Source organism: Megalobrama amblycephala, linkage group LG19 (genome assembly GCF_018812025.1).
Source record: "Megalobrama amblycephala isolate DHTTF-2021 linkage group LG19, ASM1881202v1, whole genome shotgun sequence".
Taxonomy (NCBI): Eukaryota; Metazoa; Chordata; class Actinopteri; order Cypriniformes; family Xenocyprididae; genus Megalobrama; species Megalobrama amblycephala.
This window is the reverse complement of record NC_063062.1, coordinates 40,297,876-40,320,827: the sequence shown is the minus strand read 5'-3', so window position 1 is coordinate 40,320,827 and position 22,952 is coordinate 40,297,876. Positions and strand designations below refer to the sequence as shown.

The 22,952-nt window shown below is 39.0% G+C and overlaps 2 long non-coding RNA genes across 3 annotated transcripts; both read left to right on the top strand.

The window, feature by feature from the left end:
- Positions 1–4,476: 4,476 nt before the first annotated feature.
- LOC125254352 lies at positions 4,477–8,872 on the top strand. Of its 2 annotated transcripts, none has more exons than XR_007181639.1 (5): positions 4,477–4,928; positions 5,351–6,141; positions 6,468–6,734; positions 7,694–7,864; positions 8,252–8,872. It is a non-coding gene; the product is annotated as an uncharacterized LOC125254352 (long non-coding RNA). The 2 variants fall into 2 exon arrangements; XR_007181638.1 differs by having other exon boundaries at positions 6,468–6,943.
- Positions 8,873–9,935: 1,063 nt separating this feature from the next.
- Positions 9,936–21,474, top strand: LOC125254417. Its single transcript, XR_007181658.1, has 4 exons — positions 9,936–10,235; positions 17,097–17,185; positions 20,341–20,548; positions 20,678–21,474. It is a non-coding gene; the product is annotated as an uncharacterized LOC125254417 (long non-coding RNA).
- The last annotated feature ends 1,478 nt before the right edge of the window (positions 21,475–22,952 follow it).

The window sequence follows — 22,952 nt, the reverse complement described above, 5'->3', positions numbered from 1 at the left end:
CAGAGCAACGTCACGCCTTCGCTGATCGCCCAGAGCAATGTCACGTCGCCGCTGATCGCCCAGAGCCACGTCACGTCTCTGGATCAGTCAGAGAACGGCGAGGATTACGTTCCAGTGTGGTTGATCCACCGCTGATTTCAACGCGTGCGGCTGGAATTCCTAAGCATCAGTCGGCCGCTTCGCTCTCAAGCCCGGTGGCCGCTTCGCTCTCAAGCCCGGTGGCCGCTTCGCTCTCAAGTCAGCCGGCCGCTTCGCTCTCAAGTCAGCCGGCCGCTTCGCTCTCAAGTCAGCCGGCCGCTTCGCTCTCAAGTCAGCCGGCCGCTTCGCACTCAAGCCCGGCGGCCGCTTCGCACTCAAGCCCGGCGGCCGCTTCGCACTCAAGCCCGGCGGCCGCTTCGCACTCAAGCCCGGCGGCCGCTTCGCACTCAAGCCCGCCGGTTGCAACGCTCTCAAGCTCGCCGGTTGCAACGCTCTCAAGCTCGCCGGTTGCAACGCTCTCAAGCTCGCCGGTGGCAACGCTCTCAAGTTCGCCGGTTGCCACGCTCTCAAGTTCGCCAATTGCAACGCACTCAAGTTCGCCGGTTGCTATGGACTCAAGCGCCCTGGACGCGCTGGACAAGATGGCTGCTTTGCCAGTGCCCACGGGCAAGATGGCCGCCCCTCCAGTGCTCAAGGATGTGAGGGGCGTTCCAGCCATTGGGTCCGCTCCAGAACCCGCTTCAGCCAGTGAGTCTGCTCCTGAACACGCTCCAACCGGTGAACCATCGCCTCATCCTCGGAAGAGGAGGAGGAGGAGGAAGAGGAAGGCTCATTCTATTCTTCCCCTTCTTACACCCAAGCTCCTTGCCCTGCCGGCGCAGCCTGTGCTTCTTGCCCTGCCGGCGCCACCTGTGCTTCTTGCCCTGCCGGCGCCACCTGTGCTTCTTGCCCTGCCGGCGCCACCTGTGCTTCTTGCCCTGCCGGCGCCACCTGTGCTTCTTGCCCTGCCGGCGCCACCTGTGCTTCTTGCCCTGCCGGCGCCATCCACGCTTCCAGCCCTGCCGGCGCCGCTCAAACTCCTTGCGCTGCCAGCGCCACTCAGGAGTCTTGCCCTGACGGATTCACCCACACGCCTGGCCCTGCCGCCGCCACCCGAACTCCTTGCCCACGAACCTGCGACGGGCCCCGCTGAAATCCCCAAGAACTTTTTGGGGGGGGGGCAGTATACCTATATTTGTGGGTGGGAACCCTGCACGGCCGCGGTCATCAGCGGCCCCTGAACTGCCCAGACCACCTGACCCGCCGTGGTCGCCAGAGACTCTTGACCTGCCATGGCCGCCCAAGCCACCTGAACTGCCGTGGCCGCCCTTGCCACCTGACCTGCCGTGGCCGCCCTTGCCACCTGACCTGCCGTGGCCGCCCTTGCCACCTGAACTACCGTGGCCGCCTGAGCCACCTGACCTGCCGTGGCCGCCTGAGCCACCTGACCTGCCGTGGCCGCCTGAGCCACCTGACCTGCCGTTGCTGCCCGTAGCACCTGACCCGCCATGGTGGCCGAGTTCCTGGAACCTGCATTGGGGACCCTGTTCACGTCTGCATACCAGTCCCCAATACACCCCCCCCCCCCCAGCTGTTCCATTTACGTCGCGAGGACGCGCTTTCCGGGAGGGGGGCGTTATGTCACAATCACCACACCCAGCTGCAGCTCATTATCAGGACTATAAAGGACTTCCACTCACACCACCTCACCGCGAAGTATTGTTAACACTGTTGCAATTTCTGAGCGTTTATTCCCTGTTTGCCTGTCTGTTCTCGACCTTGTCTGTTCCTGTTTATTGACCCGTTGCTGCCTGTCCTGATCCTTGCCTCGTATACTGTTCTGTGAGTGATATCTGCCTGCCTGTTGACCTACTGCCTGTACCCTGACTACGACCCTGCCTGTCCTTGCTGCTCCTGTTTGTTCCTGATTGACTCTGCCTGTACGACCATTCTCACTGTAAATAAAACGCTGCACTTGGATCTCCAGCCTGAGTCTCCCTTCATAACACTTATATAGCATATTGGCTAGAACTAGACGGGACATATCAGACTCTTCTCCGCTACGTAATACGTAAAACATTAAACTTTATAAACATATGGTTTTTTTGAGTAAAGAAAACGCTTTACAATTTTTTTTCAAACATCAGATCTTTATTTACCTTTGCATTGCACAGAGGAGATGTCCAAACTGCGTGCGCACTTCATTCACGAGGTGAGGCAGATTAATGAGTCTTGATTGACAGTTTGAGGATCCAATGGAGTTAGGAGGTTTTGTCACACGCTCTTTAAAATCCTTTTCATTCGTTAAATATTTGTAAAACCCACATACCAGCGTAAATGGTGACCTATTTTTTTTTAATAACTAGTGCTTTATGTTTGACTGAACTGTACAATTGTGCTTATTTGTTGTTCAATAAATATTATTTTATATAAATATGTCCATTAAGTAATATGCATTGAGTGAACATTACATTAATACGCCATTAGAAGGCGGCAACACTTTACAGGAGAATGAGTCAGTGAAGCACAAGAGACTTTTAAATTGAAAGGAACTTTTGCAAAAGGAAGTTGTTTTAGCGCTGTGGTGTAATGGATGTAAAAAAGGACAAATACAAAGATCGCTTTCCTCAGCGGACATTCAAACGGACTTGTATAAAGGATATAATATTATGGACATCGACTTGAAGAATGAATGTAATGCAATATACCAGACACAGATAATAGCCTACTCTCTCTCTCTCTCTCTCTCTCTCTCTCTCTCTAATACTGTACAAAATTCAATGTGTTTCAATGAAGCGACTCAACGTTCCTTCGTTACTAGTTCTAAAGTGACGTTTTAGAGTTAGTAACGGAGACTTGGTTCAACTGACAACTTGAGTTTTGAATCCGTGGCGGAAGGAAGTAGTGCTGCACAAAAGAGGGTTTTAAAGACACTCCGTTGTTGTTCTTATTTATTTACACACTCGTGCCGTCGAACTGTTGTATAAACGCAATATCACACTCGTAGCCGTGCGATATGGCTGTATATCAGCACGCTGTGATTACCTACGGCACTCGGCCTGCGGCCTCGTGCCTACGGACGAATCACAGCGTGCTGATATACAACCATATCGCACGGCTACGAGTGTGATATTGCTCATATATATATATATATATATATATATATATATATATACTCAGAATGTTTTATGATAACATTATGAAAACATTCAGCGAATAATAATGTTACAAGGATGTTCTGACTGAGAACGTTGTTCTAAGAACATTTTGTCACAACATTACGAGAATGTATATTAACTATATTAATAACATTATAAGAACGTTCCGTAAACATTACTTTAAGAACGTTTTGCCCTAACATTTACATAACGTTTAAAGAATGTTAGTGAAAGTTATGGGAGCAGACGTGTCAAAATGATGTGATATTTAATGTGATTTTGTTTCTACAGGTTTGAAGGACATGAGTGTGAGTAAATCATGACTGAATGATCATTTTTAAGCGAACTTTCCCTTGAATTAAAAAGCGCAGATTTTCATGGAAAAGTTCTTTTCAAATACAAACATACATCTTTAATCCGGTTCAAAGTAAGAACTGGTTCTCAGTTCCCAACCCAAAATAGCAATCACTGTTTTTAATGTTCATTTACTGGTAAAAACTTGCTGTTTATCCATCATGGTCGTTCTAATGTTAGACTAGCAGAAAAATGACCTCTAAAGTCACCATGAAATCAAATTGGACAATTCTTATTTTTTATGGAATATTGCAGAGTTTATTCTAAATGATTTATCAGTGCACATCATCATTGTGTTAAATTCATGTTCTGGTAATCTTGAATCAGAATATCTTCCTCTTGCAGCATCTCTTCTCTTCTCTGATGACGAGGGCGGGGCAACCTGTCACTCACATGAGATCCACCAATAGCAAACCACAACCATCCAATCAGTTCCCCACAGACAAAATCAAGCCCCGCCCTACATTTGTTCTTGTTCCAGAAGCGTTTCTCTCCGATATTCGGCACAATAGAGAAGAAAAGACCAGCGCAGCTTTCATGCCAACCCTGAAGAAGGCTAAAGGGAACGAGTTAAACAGACGAACTGTAACAGTTTAATCACACTGCTGTTCCTCCGTCTCCCTCTCTCAGTCCTCCATCATTTTGTTCCGAGGCGTGGAAATCAGTCTCTTCACACCAGAGGCAGCGTCTTTGGCCGTCCTTGAGAGCTGGGCACACACACACACACACACACACACACACACACACACACACACACACACACACACACACACACACACACACACACACACACACAGAGAGAGAGATTGGAAAGGGTGTGTGGGGTCCATCAGGGTTTTTAAGCTTCAGGGACGACCATTTGTATTCCTGTCACACTGATGACAGAGGGTGTTGTTTGTGTACGTGTGTGTGTGTGTGTGCTTATAAATTCATGTCATTCCAAACCTGCAGGACTTTCTTTTTTCTGAGGAACACAAAAGATATTATGAATAATTTTGGGAACCAGTGAGCACTGACTTCCATTGTATGGACAAAATACATTATGGTATCTCTCAAATTATGTTTCACAGAAGAAAGTAAGTCATACAGATTAAGAATGACATGAAGGTGAGTAAATGGGTGAACTATCCCTTTAAGGCAGATGGTATATTTACACCTGGAGGCAAACAGACACTCCAAACATTTAAACCCTATAACAGGCAACATATGGTATTTAAAATTCATATTCAATGCTATTTTTTCTTTCAGTTGACTGGTTACATTGTGATGTTTGTCCATTACCCTGAAGATTATCTCTGAGTGTTTCTGACTGTGTTGGAACGGTCATCCCGCCGTGGACGAACACCAGAGACACGGAATGAGGGTCGAGCTGAGAGACACGTTCAAGAGTTCAACAGAGTGAGGCATCAAATGCTTCATTCTTTGCCTGGTTTCACAGATTTAGATGAGGCATGACTTTTAATAGAGGGAATCAACAGGGTGCTTTACAGCGATTAACCAATTAAGTTTTCTTACATTAGAGCATTTCTTTATTAGAGCACCTCAAATTCAGCACGAGTACTTTGGACAACCTTTGTCTAAAAAAAAAGGTTTAACTTCCTTCACAAGCTGCAGATAAAAATAGTAGATGAATTCAGGTTCATATGTTACATTTATGTTCTTTTCCAAAGACTTATTTTATGTTTTTTCATATTTAATCTTTTTGTTTATTTATAACTAGATCAATCTGTTTTTTTATGTATCAGTCTTTTTAGTTGGTTGATTGTTTCCTTTAACTCTATTTAAATGTTTTTTTTTTTTTTTTCTTGTTTACATCTCAGATCAAATGTTAGTTTTGATGACAGACAGACGGACACTGGATAGAAAGAGGCGAGTGATACTCAACCAACCCAAATAACTGATGATCCAAAGTTAAATCCAATGATGATCCAGTGATGGCATTTAGAATGTTTTTGAAGGATATTATCCTAACTTTCAGGAGAATATTCTGGGAACAAAAATGAAACTTGCCAGAACATAATGTTTTCAGAACGTTCTTAGAACAGTTTCTAGCTGAGTTGACACATGTGCTTTAAGAGAATGGCTGGCACAGATATAACAGGGGTTATGTGGGAGACTCACTGTATCAAGAAAGAAAAGTGACCAAACTTCAGTATATTGTAATGGTAACATATCTCTGGAACATGGAGGAGACGTGATGCTTCTGACATCCCAGAAGACATTTTTTGGTAAAAAACATAACTTGCTATGTGATGGTGTTTTTAAGAATATTTTCAGTGGACAGGATCTTCTGGAGTTCTGAAAAAGAGGATGTGAGAAGGGGGAACAAAAACTAGACACAGCAACTTTTGCATTATATTGAGCTATTATACTTGGGCAAGAACGTAGGCAATAGATGTGCTGACTGGATATAAATTTGATCTGCCTAGTAAAAGAGAAATGGTTAGAACCACAGAATCACACTGATGTATGCTAACTTTGACCATACTTCATCATACAGTATATAAACTTGTGTGATTCATCAGGTGAGCGAGTCTCTCTGCTGTGAACGAGAAAGCTCCTGGCCGTGAATAAACACTGCGATCTGTCTGTGTCACTGCTGTGCAGAAAGGTAGGACTCTGAAGATTCTTGGTTCAAGTGATGGTGTCCATAAGAAACAAGATCCCGTGTGTGCGGTGCATCCTATGGATTAAGATTGGTAGCTGAAATCAGTGTTCTAGCAGATGTACATTTACTTGTCTTGATTGACAGTGAAATGTATACCGACATAAAACAGCATCTAAAATGTAAATCATTAAGAAACTTACATGTGTCTAAAATAGTAATAATCATAATTTCAGTGATAGATTATTCTGAATATGTTTTGCACATACTGTTCAAAAAGTTCAAGTATATCATCAGTTCAGTTATTGTGATTAGTGTTCACTTCATTTCAGGATCCTGTGGACCAGATCTCATTCCATACAGCAGAAGGAACAGAAACAGCCAAAAAGATCATCGGAGATACTTACTGTGCTGTTTATAAACCTCAGAAAATGTCTCATCCAAACTTCAACATTTTTCTTAAGAGCGCTGCTCCAGTGAGCTTTTTGATCGTGGGTTTTGAAGTGATTTTCAAGACGAAATTTTCATGCCCATGCATCATTGGGATGAACCAATGTATAGCACTCTGCATCTTAATTGTGCCTGCTGTCTTTGCTTGGGTAATGGTGTCACTGTTTTTAAATTGTATAACACCTGATAGCATTGAAAGATCAGAAACACATTTAAATTATACTATTAGCTCAATTCCACCTTTATTGTGGATCTGTATATTTTTCATTGATTCAATTGTTTGAGTTGGTGCAAACCTGAAGGAGAAAATGACACTTTGAAATATACCAGCACACAATGGGTGAATAATATAGCGAAGGTAAATACCAAGTATTTTTTTTACCCCACTCTATCCTAAGAATGTCAAGATTTGTCTGGGAAGAATAAATGAAACTGGTCATTCAACAGACCTAATAATATTTATTATATGAAATAATGATAAATCTGTAACACAGTACCGAAAGATAGAAACTGAAAAATAAATAAACATTTGTACATGTTTGCATAAATAAAGTGTACAAAACAATACAATTTCATAATTTATTGTCACATTTTAAATATTATTACAGAATTCAACAGAAAGGCCTAATAATGTTTAGAATGTTTTTTTATTACATTTTCATTAAGCAAAGGTAGACATTTAAACAAATTTTCACATCAAAACATTAGGACATTTCCAACAGAAAATCCTGTAATATGTCGAATCATATTAACACAAGTCACCATTTATTAGTATTGGGTATCTTCTCTGCCACTGTCAACACAGACAACCCATTCAAAGAGTTGGCATTTCAGTCTTAGTGAATTACACCTGTTTATTTATTTTATTTACATATTTATTTTCAGTTAAGGGCAAGAAAATTTAAGGCCAAAGATTCCTTTCTGTCCTGCTAAACACTTAAACCACTATTTAAAAAAAATAATAATAATCTTTCTCCTGTGCTCAAAAGCAAATAAACATACAACTTATAGCTCATAATGTTTTTATGTTTAATATATATATATATATATATATATATATATATATATTTTTTTTTTTTTTTTTTTTTTTTTTTTTTTTATTATTAAGCTAACAGGTTATATCTTGGGTATGTTCTTCTGCTATTGGGTCTGGAAAGAAATGCATGACAACGACATCAGCCCTAGAACATCAGTGGAAGACACAGCGGAGCCACCAGCACCAGTGACTTTAGAGCTTGAAGAAATACCACAAACTGCACAGTGAACACCATCACTTCAGGTTCATATGTTCAGCTTTAATTTCTCGTTTTAATTGTTTTTAATGCATAATCATCCATAACAAATATACATTATTTGTTTTATAAGTGCTTTTTATGTAAGTTCATTGCATATGTTTCTCCGTATAAGCAATGATTACATGCAATTTTTTATAAACATGAGAAAAACAATATATAAACAATCAAATAAATGTCACTTTTTATACAAATATAATTGTTATTGGTTTGGTTATGAATTTAAGCAAGATTCTGATAAATAAATTAATAAATGCATTAAATAAACCACAAAAAGATTAATCACCAAAATAATAATCACTTTCTCAAAGATGACATTTACACAGTTCATGTTGTTGTCATACACTAAATGATTACATTTTCTCTTCATACAGATTTATCCAGTGTCAAAATCATGGATCTGAAGACCTAATGCTCCAAACCTTAAAATATATTATAAACCCTCTACTTCTCCAATAACAGCAGCTATATATAATATATTGAAACAACTGAAAAGCGTTTTTTTTAATTAACAGGTCACTGAAATATTGAGAAATAGCAGATTCCAACCTCAGTAATAACAATCAGGTGTTGAAGTTCTTTCATTACATGGACACACACAGTGAAACTGACTCTTTGAATTGATTTAGTTCAGTGTGGATGCAGAAAAACGCAGAAGAGCCGGAGAGAGAGAGGAAAAACGATGCTCAGATGAGAGGAATATAGTTAGATCAGGATCAGGGAGAGGAGGAAGAATGTGTGCCGGACATCGTTTTTGGAGACAGTGAGAGACGGACAACTGCATAAACTGAATAAAATTCATATCTCATGTTCATTAATGCTTCTATATATTCACTGGTGATTTGTGTGAGTGAGTTTTAATTGATAGTTTCTGTTGTTTTTCTACTGGTCTTTAACTAATATAGATGATCAAAGAGCTTTTTTATTATTTTAATCTCTGTAATCAGAAATAAATGGCACTTTTATTGTTAATTTGTTTGGATGTGAACTGTTGTTTGATTCTGTTCAAATATGTAACTAAAATTAACGCACCTACACTTCCACAGACCAAACATCAATGTGATAACCTCTTAGTAAGCCATATTTGCTCAAATAATCTAATTTACTTGTGTCATTTGTTTGTGTACTTTAATTCTTAATAATAATACTTTTACTACTTACATGAACTAGTCACTGAAGGGTCAGACAGTTAACTGTGTGAAGTAGCTTACTCAAATATTTCAAGTTAAGGGCAATTAAATTGTATGAGTACAAAACAAAAGTTCAGTGACAGCCGAAGCGTGTGCGTGTGTCCTTGTATGTAACGTGTGAGAGTCAGAACAGGTCTGATCTCAGGAGAACAGCTGCACAGAGGAGAGAGGAAGGTGAGCAGACGAACTGAAGAAACAGGCAGAGATTTGAGGGTTAAAGTGTTTATTGTTGGACATACAGCAGCGCTGACGGCTGACCAAAACACCGTCAACTGTGCCGGTCAATTAGATGTATAATGATGATCTTACTGAACAAACAGCACAGCAGGTCACTAAACTGCAGAAAGGCTGGACCGGCATGGAAATTTGAGCTGGTTTCTTTCAGCAGGACATTGTTTATGCTTTAGAACGAACGTGTTCCGTTTTTTTCCATAAGTTGAATAGGGAAGGTGTAGGACATACGTAAGCTTTTTGAAGAATACAGAAAGTGGAAGCACGTGCAAGATGAGCATTTATGGTTAAAACATATAATTTTTAATTTTTTTTAGTACCTTTTTTCTTTTTGCACCTTCAGCCTCCAGTGCGTAGGCACCTATTGTAATTGTTGCCATTCTTCTTCCGGTCCGCTCTGGAAGTCTATGGCAGCTCATAGAACCGCATGCAAGAAAAATATTGTCATGATCCCAGTTCTGGGTCTTTTGTTTTGTATGGACTCTTGCACCACACTAACTGTTGCACTTCACCCCGGACTACATTTCCCATCATGCATTGCACTGATTGACACACACACACATGGCTGTAGCCAATCACACACCCTACATAAGCCATGGACTTTAGCCCTATCCAAATACCCACATTATTTGGACAGGGCTTTTCTCTCTGTCACGGCTGAGTATTGTTTAGCGTGAATGCTGTTTTAATGTAGCTACTTTACAGAGCCAGTTCCCCGTCCTAGTTAATATTTCTAGTTCTTGTCTAAGTCTAGTCACGTCTTGTTTCCTGATTATCCGTCTGTCTTGGATTTCTCTCGTCTTGTCGCACTGGATTCTCTTGGATTTATGATCTGTCTATGAATGTCCCGTTTGCCTCAACCTTTGGATTACGTTCGCCGTTGATCGATCTACGCCTGTTTGTCGGATTACTCTTCTGTCTTGCCCTCTATATACCTGTAAGCCATTGTCAGACCCTTGCCTGTTTAGACTATGTTTTTGAATAAAGCTTTGCACATGGATCTGCATGTTTCTCATCTCAGTCGCCCCGTAACAGTCGTGAAATTTGGCACACAGATAGAGGACAGTCTGAACTGTCACCATAGCAAATTTGGAGTCTCTAACTCAGTCCCTCTAGCGCCACCAGCTGTCCAAAGTTGCACTCAAATTTATGCTAAGAACTTTTGAACCATAATGGCTTGAAACAAAATTATTTTCATAATTTTCCATCATGAAAATTTTGAAATTCTGGAAAAAATACTTTTTCGAACTCCTCCTAGGCCGTTACACCGATTTTCACAAAAATGTAACCAATCATCTTCAGACCATGCCGACAAAAAGTTGATTTCTCAAACTGTTTTTGAAAAATGCACGAACAAATTAGTGCTTGTGAAAATAGACACAAGGCTGTATCTCTGCAACGCTTTATCATATTCAGACCAAACTTGGTGCGTGTCATCACAGGCATGCATCCTTTTGGCACAGCGCCACCTACTGGTACGGAGATACAAAAAATGTTTTTTTTTGCTTATAACTTCTGAATGGTTTGTCCAAAAATCATAAATCTTGCTAGATTCGGGGCGCCATGCAGAGTCGAATGATATCCAATTTTTTCCATATCGGCTATTTTTGCTTTTGTGCTAAAATGCTGTATTTTATGAATGCATTAGCGTATCATTACGAAACTTGGTATGTGTCTTCGCCACTGTGCCTTCACAGTATTCAAAAAGTTTTGGGCAGCACCACCTTGTGGTCAAAAGTTATAATGAAATTTTAAAAAATGCTAATAACTTTTGATTATATTAACCTACTTTTTCAAACTCCTCCTAGACTGTTAATCCGATTTTCAGCAAAATCGAATCGTATCATCTTCAGACTGTCCCAACATAAAGTTATAGAATTCAAGTCTATTCGTCAAACTGTTTTTATATTCTTCGCAGCAACGAAGTTGAGGCATGATGCAAAAACGACTCTTCAAGCTGAATCTCTGCAAAGCTGTGGCATAGTGACACCAAACTTTGCTAGTGTCATTGTCACCTCACTCTGAACACACACACCAATTTAGTCACGGCGCCACCTATTGGTCAAATGTGATAAATTATTAAATCATTATTATAAACTGCATTTATGATTTTTCAGTCATTTTGCCAAAACTGATGTCTTTAATTGCTCATCGTTGCAGTCGGTCTGATGCTCCCAGATGTGCTGGCATGACTTGTTGTGCCTTTTTTGAGCTTGGCCCCTTAATTGCTGCTTGCAGCTATATTTTTCATTAATTATCATCTTCAGGTATAGTTGTTTTAAAAATATACTTTTAAGATTTGAAGTGCGATACACTGTGTGTGTGTGTGTGTGTGCGTGTGTGCGTGTGTGCGTGTGTGCATGTGTGCGTGCAAGTGAAGACAAAACATAAATAAATGTGACTGTTTCTGACCAAGAGAAACGCTCATCCATCACATCCAGAGCTTCAGTTAGTGTGTGTCTGTCAGATGCTGCTCATCCACCTCTTAATTGACTCTGGCTCTGCTGTCTCCATCTCTGAGGATCCTGACCTTTACAAAAAACCCTGTCGTTGAGAAGCTCATCGGATCTTTTCTGGGCTGGTGAGATGTGAAGATAAGACAATTAACCCACAGAAACACACACACACACACACTGGTGTCCTGAGCAGATGACAGCTGAATGCTCTGCCGAGTTTCTGTCTGGCTCTTTTATTTCTTGGACATCTCGATATGGCCGGCTGATTTATTCTCCTGTATCATTTAGTTCAATTAAATATATTGTGCTGGAACGAGTCCCGGCGGACTCATTCCATCACCCAGCGCTAATTATTTTCAATCACAGCGTCCTGACCATGACACTGCCTACTCACTGGACTGCTAAACAGCGTGAGCTCTTGTCTCTGAGTGTCTGAGAAAGAGAAAGAGAGAGACAGACAGGCCTGTGTGGAGAGTCGTGTTTCTCATCAGACCTCGTCATTTCCAGCACAGTGACGCTCGATGCTTTTAATGAACATCAGCCACTGAAAACACATTAACTCTGTTCCAAAACCTAGTGAGCTTTCTTTGAGTCTACTGCCTACATAGGGAGCTGCCTTCTAAGACTGCATCCTAACAGAAATGGAACCCCATAAGTGATTTATTTGAGTCTACCGAGTATGCAACTCACAATGGGTTTCGATGCTAACAATTATTCTAATCAGAATACAACACTTCTCTGGCTATCTGAAGTATTTTTCAGTGACTCCTTTTGAAGTTTACATTTATACACCAGTAGGTGGCGTCAAGTGACTGTCTTAATGAGCGATTCATTTACTTTTTCACTCATTTATGTGTTGTTCAGAGGCATGGGGCGTTTTAGTTGGTGGATCAAAAACTAAAATAGTAACTAATATCGTGACTAAAATGTAAGTTACTCAATCTAAACTTTACTAAACGTAAAGGATCTGCTGCTAACGTCTTAATGCCAGATACCACAGCACACTAGTGTTGCTTTCGTCAATGAAAATTATGACTAAATATCGCCGTCAACGAACCTTTATCACGTGATGAAAATGAGACGAGACGCAACGTAAATGCTGGTCATGTGACGATGACTATAATTAAATGCATAATGCAATATTGTTGACGAATAAAAACGAGACTAAATGTGGTTTACAAAATAAAAACTATGCTAAAATGTCTCTTCATTTTCGTTGACCAAAACGAGACGAGACGAAATGTTGTAACGTTATTTCGTCTCGTTTAGTCGTGTTATTTGCAGTTTTTCTGTTACCTGTGTCTCACTTCTGGAGCTGCATCAGATCGCACTGCGCAGACGCAGAATAACACAAAATAGGTATCATCTTAAAGCTTAGAAACTCAGCTTTTTAATGCATCTAACCATTTTGAAAAACTCCTAACGATTGCTGAGAAGTGCCTCTAAACCTGAGTTTACTGCCTGTGGGCGCCATCTAGCTGTGAAAAAAATGAATAACACTTTATTCAACTATATTTTATGCTATTACCACAAAATTTTAACCAGATGCAGCTCACATGAAAAATGATTTTTTTTTCCTGATCTTATTGCCTTCCTGTTATTCCATGGCAAATAAAAAAATGAAAAATTATATTAAAAAAAAATACATATTTTTTGTCTTTTATCAGCAGTTTTTCAGCATGAAAATGTCCAAATGTAATGTAATTTATATTTTCTAAAACATTTTAGAAAAGTGTTCTGTCAAATGATACCATTTGATTCTCTTTGGAGTTATGAGTCTTTTGTGTATGTCACTCAAAAAACAAAACAAAAAAACACCTCTAAAAAAGCCTTCAGGTCTTAAAGGGTTACGAGACATATCAAGGCATTATAAGATGTTATCTATAAGGTAACAATAATATAATAAGATAACCTTGTTTGAAATGGGTTTGGCTAAAAGAAAATTTTGGTTTCGTCTATACTACTCAGTACTTTGACTATTGACTGTATTAAATAGAATTGCATTACTAAAAAGAGACTAAAATACAATTTTCATCAACTAAAACTAGATGAAAATAGTCATGGATAATTCTGACTAAAATAAGACTAAAATGCTCAGACTTTTAGGGGCGGTTTCCCGGACAGAGATTAAGCGTAGTCCTAGAATAAAATGGTCCTTTAAACCAGAATAACAGAAATCTGCTTTCTCTGTCATGGTTTAAAATAGTCCTAGACTTAGTCTAGTCCAGAGTCTAATAAGATGATTTCCTGGAGGAAGACTAGAGCGACTCCAGGACTAAATTGAGGCTTAAATTAAACTAGGAGTCAGGTTTAACTTTGTGTTTCAAAGAAGACTCATGTATTACTTGGATATATATATCGATATTGATATACACTGTGTTTATGCATATATATATATATACACTCAAAAAAATGAATTGTTGGATTTACTTAAAAAATAAGTGTCAAGTGGTTCCACGCAACAATATTGAGTAATTTGTACAAAAAAATGATTTAGTTGAATGAACAAAAGAAAATCAAGTAAAGCTGACAAAATTTCTTTGAGTAAATACAAATCATTTGAATGTCACTGTTGCATAATATTTATATGTGCAGTTTACTTAATAATGTTATGTTGATTACATAAGGTGAACACATTTTTTTTTTGAATAATCATTTAAATAAAAAGGATACAACATATCAAAATGCACTCAAAAAATAACTAATTGAACAAACTCAATTGAATTGAGAGCAGGATTAAAAACACGCGTATATGAGTACGCACAGCCTAAACACAGGCGACACTCTTCTGCATGATGGTAACCACAAAATTCAAAAACATTACAGAAACTGAACATTAAACACTAACATAAACTAACAACATCTTTCCCTTTACCGAAAAACACATAAAATAACACTTTAATCCCTAAATTTACTCTCCTAATGCAGTCCCTTGCAAAGCATGCTGGGAACTACGGATCCACTGCACAGTTAGTTATGTCAACAATAATGTGTGCGTTTCACACAGCAATGTTAAGTTGACTGAACAAACACTTACTAAGTAAAGCTGACAATACTCAATTTTAGTAGAAACAACGCAGTTAAATTACGTTCATGTAGTTACATGATTTTTTTTAAGTAATGTGAACAAGGATGGTATGAGTGAAACTAACAACAGTGAAAGTTCATTTTTTTGAGTGTATACTACACTATAGACTAAAACTAATAAAAACTAAAATGACAGCTTGACACAAAGACTAGACTAAAACTAAAATTAAAACAGGCCGCCAAAAACAACACCACAGCACACCTTCAGGGGTCTAATGGAGTCCATGTCTCGACCGGTCAGGGCTGTTTTGGCAGCAAAAGTGGGACCAAAGGTCATCATGATGTTGTGCCTGATCAGTGCGTATATATATATATATAAAATCAACATGTTTTCTACCATCTTAAATGATTTCTTTCTGAGATTATTTTCTACTTTCATGCTGTGCAAATCTGCTTTAGATTTAGGCTGAAATAAGGTATCTCAGTAGCCAGCTCACTAGCTGCTAAATGGGCTCCGGCACAGTCGGCACTGATTGAGCGTCAGACTACTTCATGTGGCATACTGTATGCATGAGGAATGAAATGATCTGTAAGTGCTCCAATTCTGCCCTCCGAGATCCTGGTGTGAAAAGTGCATTAAAGCAGCCCTTCCTGATACAGCGATCGAGCCCGTAATGTCTTCTCAGAAAATGAGCCGCCACTACAGCCATATTTAGTCGGTGGCGTGTTGGAGTGAAATTGAGCAAGCAACATAAAAATCACCGCTCTTATCTACAGATGTCGTGATAAATAGTTTAGCCTGTGCGGGTAGGTTAATGAGCCTCGCGCTGGTCATCTCTGCGGTGAATTGGCAGCTGGTCTGTGGCTCCTGGAGTCTCACCCACCATCATCCATCATCCTCAGCGTCTAATCATCCTCCGACAACCACGCGTACATGGAGTCGGCCGGATCCGCTCTCTCGCCTTGACAAGCCACAAGGAAATTACTTATTTATCATTCACAGGCCAGTGATTGCAGGGCACGGTCTGTCTCTGACTCTCACACACACGGCTGAAGAGCACTTTTCCTTTTTTTGTCTATGTCTTTTTTATATTCCATAGCAGTGAATATAAAATTGCAATGACGAAAAAGTTGTCATGGTGATTTTCTCTGGATAATAGACTCATGATTTGATCTTCAGATGATTCTAGTGACCACTTCAAAGCTTTTATATGGCTTCCAGTTTACTGACCCCAGAAATCAAATATTTTTAACTGTCAGGTGAAATTTTTTGGTAAATGTTTGGTATTATATAGTGACTTTTTAAGTCTACAGCAGAAAGGCACTCTAAAGTCGGAAGCTGCGCTCATCTTTTCTTCCCTATTTTTCCGTATATCCTCATGAAACGCTTCTGGAACAAGAACAAATGTAGGGCGGGGCTTGATTTTGTCTGTGCGGAATTGATTGGATGGTTGTGGTTTGCTATTGGTGGATCTCATGTGAGTGACAGGTTGCCCCGCCCTCATCATTAGAGAAGAGAAGAGACACACCAATGAATCAGAAACATGCATTTAGAAAGTAAATGTTGCAGTTTTGATGTTATTTTCATTAAAATGGCATTGTTTTCGACTGCACAGTCTGGTTGCGAGCACATGGAGGCACTGCTAGAGGAGAAACAATCAAAACCTAAAGACTATATACAGATAGCACTGCTTTTACAAACACTTTCTATATGATAAATAGCAAATCTTTAACGGGTTCTTTCTACTCCACACTCACACGGACAAAAAAGCAAAAATAATCACCTTAATAACAACGAATCGATACCTAATTAAAAGACAAACAAGGTATTGATATATCACAAAGGTTCTAGAAAGTCACCCAGGCAGGACATTAAAACACGAGCGAACGCTCAATACATAATTAATATGATCAGAACAAAGCCTAAAGACTCTCTGTGCCTCAGCAATCACACATGCGTTATTTCATGTGTCGTTTCACACAGATCAGTGATTGTTTTGAAATGGTTTCAGATGAGAAATTGGACTGCGATGGGAAATATGTGGCGTATGTTTCTAGAATAATCTGTCCTGAAATGGATGTTATTGTGTGAGTTTAGGCTGTGTGTTTTCAGAGGTACAATAACACAGTGCTGTAATGCTTTTAGAGAGAGAAAACAATAAGAAAAAATACCTTCTTATTTGCCTACACTGTAAAAAATGATCGTAAAAGACTGTAAACTGTTGATTGTTTAACATTGAGTTAGGTGTATGGAATATGCGATACGTGTCGCATGGGATCATTCTGTGACACTTTTGTGTTTTTGTTTTTTAAAGCTTGATGTTGGTCACTATTACATGAAGAAGTGCGAGCGGAACAAAATTCTCCTTTTGTGATCAGCATACGGCATTAGAACAACACCAGGGTGAGTAAATGATGACTTAAAGCGGTGGTTGATTATGATTTGACTTTTTTAAGTTCAGTTAGTGTGTAATGTTGCTGTTTGATCATAAACAACATCTGCAAAGTTACGACGCTCAAAGTTCAATGCAAAGAGAGATATTTTCTTTTACAGAAGGACTACGACAAACGGCTGATAAGGAGCTTCTTCCTGGGTTAGTGACATCACTAACCCTAAAATTTACATAAACCCCGCCCCCGAGAACACGCAACAAAGGGGGCGGGGCCATGTTGGGCTGCTTTAGAGAAGAGGAAGAGTTGTTGTAGTAGAGTGTTGTTGTCATGCCGTCATTTTACGCCGGACTGCTTCACAAACGAGGGTCAATTCAACACAAAAGATGAACATGACGGCACATGCTAGTGGATGAGTTGAATCAACTCCACAGCAACTACATCAATTTATCCACTAACCATTCAGAAACGTCTAAAAGTTGTAACTTCTTCCTGAGTCTCTCCATCAGTGTCGACTCCGGTTTGAACAATGTAAGGCTGAACACTTTCCTCATTTTGGCTGCGTGAGATTCTCCAGCTTTGTTGTTGTTGAGCTGTTAAAGCTCCGCCCTCTTCTGGAAAGCGGAGCTCATTTGCATTTAAAGGGACACACACAAAAACGGCGTGTTTTTGCTCACACCCAAATAGGGGCAAATTTGACAAGCTATAATAAATGATATTTGAGCTGAAACTTCACAGAGACATTCTGGAGACACCAGAGACTTATATTACATCTTGTGAAAGGGGCAAAATAGATGCTCTTTAACTTTTATTTTAGGGTGAACTAACGTTCCATTACATTTTATCATTCTTCGAACATTATGGGTACGTTTGAATCTTCTGAAACAAGTAGTAACATTTAAAAATGTTAGAAGAACATTCAAAAAAATGTTTCAGGGGGAAGAATAATGTATAAATAATGTTGTAACGTTTTGAGAACATTTTTAAAGACCAGATAACTTTGAACAAATGCTCTGCTAACATTGGAAGAACGTTTGTTCATAACTTTGCCAGAACGTTCCCTGTTAGCTGAGATTATCCTTTATATTCTCACAGTGTCTCCAGGAGGAAAATCGAATGCCTTCTTTTGGCATGTCTCTCGGCACTGCCTGCTGCAAACATGTCTCTCGGCACTGCCTGCTGCAATCTCTGAACGCCAGCTTCCACCGCACATGTAGACCAGAAACTGCCAAAATAATTACTACAGCAATCCCAACTAATGCTGCAGAGAAAAGCCTGTTACAACGTGTGTGACAGTGTCAGTGAATCAACAGCAGATTACACACAAAATCAGCCAACGGCTTCTCAGAGTCCTCGTTTCTGTGGCCTTCCATTATGAAAATATACTACTTTTCTAATTAACAGCACAAGCATATGGGGATTTACAAGGTGTGTGTGTGTGTGTGTGTTCAGCTCGTATCTTCAGCGTTTTAATCAATATGTATCTAACCAAGGGCGACCCAGGGAAGTAATCACTCCACAGTGTAATAAAATGGAGCGTCGGGAAGAACGACGCTCAACATCTCACAGCCCTAAAGAGAGGAATCAGAGTTACAAACACAACAGGGGCTCATCGACAGGTTGATGTTCTGTGGCAGAGCGTCAAGGTCATGGGTTTGATTCAGTGGGAATGTTTCATTCTAAACATTCTTAAGTCAATTACTTAAGAAGCAAAATAAGTATTGTTTCCTCAAAAATGTATCAGAATTAAGCTTAAAACAATAACAAATATCTGCCAGTGGGTTCAGAAAAAAATCTATTGACAATAAACAAGACTCAATAATGGCATGCTGTTTCTCCAGTAAATGTATCTTGATTCAAGAACATTTAGATAATTGTGCTGGAAAATGAGTCAAAAATACAGAGGAAGAACTTCATTTTTTGCAGTGTATCCATCTTAAAATCTACAGGAAAATATCATTGATCTTTCGTTCAGGAAACATAATGGAATATCAACTTTAAAAAGTCCTTATAACTTAGGACATTACTTTGGATGCCATCGATCAAATAATTTGGTCTTGGAACAATTAGACGAGATCTCATCTGAAATGTTTTGTTCTCCATTCAGTGAAACGATTGAGGTATTGAAACAATCTCTCTTTGATTTGTCCTGCATTGACTCTCCCTGTTACTCTGATGGGTTTCTTTTATAACCGCAGACATGAGAGAGCAGCTGATTAAAACGAGCGGTGAGCAATTAGCAAAGACATTTCATCTCCCTCATCCTTCTTCGGAAATTAATTTGAGAAATCCTGCATGTAGATTCAGAGCATAAGACTCATACAGTATACACATATATATATATATATATATATATCTACACTGTAAAAAATGACCGTGATTTTAACAGTAAAAGACTGTAAAAATGCTGCGGTGAAAAACTGTCAATTGGTTTACAGAAAGTTTCCGTACTATATACGGTGAATAACTGTAATAGATCTAATGGTACGTTTAATGTAATTTTACAGTAAAATACCGTTAAATTCAGTTTTTGGAAGTGAAAAATAACAATTCATTGTAAAATTTTCAGTAAAAAAAACGTAAATCGACATTCCCACACTTCACATTTGATATATTTTCGTTGAAATAACTCTGTTTCTTCTTAGTTTTTCTCATTTTTTCTAATCAGTTATGTACATTAGGGTTTTATGTTACATCTAATGTTGTTAAATTAATGTTTATTGCATTTTTAAAATTTCATGCATGTTACCATGATGGTGTGTGTGTGAATGACACTGTGTGCACCTTCTATATGTTAGTATTGTCCTTCTCAGCTTGTGATGAACTTTGATTCATCATGTGACTCTCATCACCACTGTGTTTGGTGACTGTCAGTGTATTATAAAGGTACAAAACAGATATTAGTACTTCATTAGGTTGGTAAATTAACATTATATCAGTTGATGAAATACGTTATTTTACCGTGAATTTAACAGATTTTTTTTACGTTGCTACTATATTATTTACGGTAAAGTTCTGGCAACCACAGCTGCCGGTTTTTTACCGTAAATTTTACTGGGATTTTTTTTTACAGTGTAGCAAAACTAAAAGCCATTTTATTATGTTCAGTCCATTTGAACCATCACTGCAAATTCTTTATTTTCTCACACTGTTTTCATGTCATTTCAGATGTTTGCTATATAAGCTGTCCGTCACAGTGAGGCCGATGGAGTGATGTCAGACCGACACCGGTGCCGCTGCAATAATGATTGAGGTGTTGACGTGGAGAACAGAGGAGAGAGAGAGATTGTGTGTTTCATTTGTCAGAGGCTGTTGAGGGGCTAAACACTGGAGCGAACAGCAGAGATCCATCTCTATCAAACACACACACACAGAAGTATGTCTGAATACATAGTATTTGAAAAACAGTGGGTGAAAGGTTATTATTGTGAACCATAAAAAACTGTTACTTGAAACAAAATAAATGTTAACTGAGATACTCGTAACCTCGTACACTCCATTCCAGACTTCAGTGTCTTCAGATCATCAGATCCAGAGCTCCTTCATCAGACAGACGCAGCTGAGGAAGATGTGGATGCACAACACCAACAGCTGTCAAGGGTTAAAATGACTCCAGAGAAAGTCTGGCAAGAAACAATTGGAAAAGGAGACGAGAAACTGGATATTCATAGAGCACTTTCAAGAAGGAACGTCAGTGAAATGTCAGAGCGAGCGGAAGAGAAAGCCTTTAAAGCAAGAAAAGATGGAGAGGTGAAAAGGTGAAACCATAAAAGAATTAGGAACAGATATGGAAGCGCTGAGATTGACTGGAGCACATAAAGATAGCCAAAATCCTCATTCCCCTTTAGGAAATCTGATCCAGCTCGGCAGTTTGTCATTTATTTATTTATTTATTTTTTCCGTCTGACATTTGGGAAAATGACTTCAAACGGTAAATATGTGAATTATTTCCCAGAAGATTGCAGCAGAAGAACTGCTTTAACATTCAAATGGACTTTTAAATATCACTGTGTAATTATTGATGAAGATCAGTCAGTCATCATCGCTGGAATGAAGGTCCGCTGCGTTTATCAGACTCATGGTGTTTGTGTGATACAGACTTCATCAGCCTCACTGTGAATGAGAGCCTCTTTCCTGAAGGATGCAGAATATTTTCACACTCGGAAAGTTCATGAGGGAAATATGAGATGATTTAGTGACGTAATGACTGTCCCTGTTAAGAAAAATGTGTTTTGCTATTAAAGGGTTAGTTCACCCAAAAATGAAATTTCTGTTATTAATTACTCTCCCTCATGTCGTTCCACACCTGTAAGACCTTCAGAACACAAATTAAGTTATTTTTGATGAAATCTGAGAGGTTTATGACTCCATAGACAGCAATATAATCAACACTTTCAAGGTCCAGAAAGGTACTAACCTTCAACAATCTCTTCTCTTCTGTGTCATTCTCAAACGTTGTTTACGTCCAGCGCTTCCAGGGTCAAAACGTGACTCGTTATTGGCCGGCTCCTGCGTCAGCATCACATGTGTGTGTGTGTCGTGCTGATCATGTGACCAGCTTTGGCCAATACTGAGGCGGCATTGAGACGTAAACACAGAAGCCTTTACTGCGTCACCTGCGTAAGATAATGACAGAAGAGAAGAGATTGTTGAATAAAGTCGTTATTTTTGTTTTGTTTTTGCGCGCAAAAAGTATTCTCATCTCTTCATAACATTAAGGTTGATCCACTGCAGTCACATGACTGTTTTAACCATGTCTTTAGTTCCTTTCTGGACCTTGAAAGTGTTGATTATATTGCTGTCTATGGACGAGTCTCTCGGATTTCATCAAAAATATCTTAATTTGTGTTCTGAAGATGAACGAAGGTCTTACGGGTGTGGAACGACATGAGGGAGAGTAAATAATGACAGAAATTTCATTTTTGGGTGAACTAATGCTTTAAATTATGAAAACATTTCTGAATGTTGTCTGAACGTTGAAAACATAATTTTTTTAACAGTAAAAGACTGTAAAAATGCTGCGGTGAAATATTGTCAAATGGTTTACAGAAAGTTTCCGTACTATATACGGTGAATAACTGTAATAGATCTAACGGTACATTTAATGTAATTTTACAGTAAAATACCGTTAAATTCAGTTTTTGGAAGTGAAAAATAACAATTCATTGTAAAATTTACAGTAAAAAAAACGTAAATCGACATTCCCACACTTCACATTTGATATATTTTCGTTGAAATAACTCTGTTTCTTCTTAGTTTTTCTCATTTTTTTTCTAATCAGTTATGTACATTAGGGTTTTTTTGTTACATCTAATGTTGTTAAATTAATGTTTATTGCATTTTTAAAATTTCATGCATGTTACCATGATGGTGTTTAGTGTGTGTGTGAATGACACTGTGTGCACCTTCTATATGTTAGTATTGTCCTTCTCAGCTTGTGATGAACTTTGATTCATCATGTGTCTCTCATCACCACTGTGTTTGGTGACTGTCAGTGTATTATAAAGGTACAAAACAGATATTAGTACTTCATTAGGTTGGTAAATTAACATTATATCAGTTGATGAAATACGTTATTTTACCGTGAATTTAACAGATTTTTTTTAAAGAGGCTGGAAGAACGTTTGTTCATAACTTTGAGGGAACCTTGCCAGAACATTCTGAGAACATTCGCTTGATAATGGCATCTGAGGCTGTTGGAAAAAGCAAAAGAAAAATAACATAAAAGTTCTGAAAAGTGCATTCTTTATTTTATTCTAAAGGTGTGTGTGTGTGTGTGT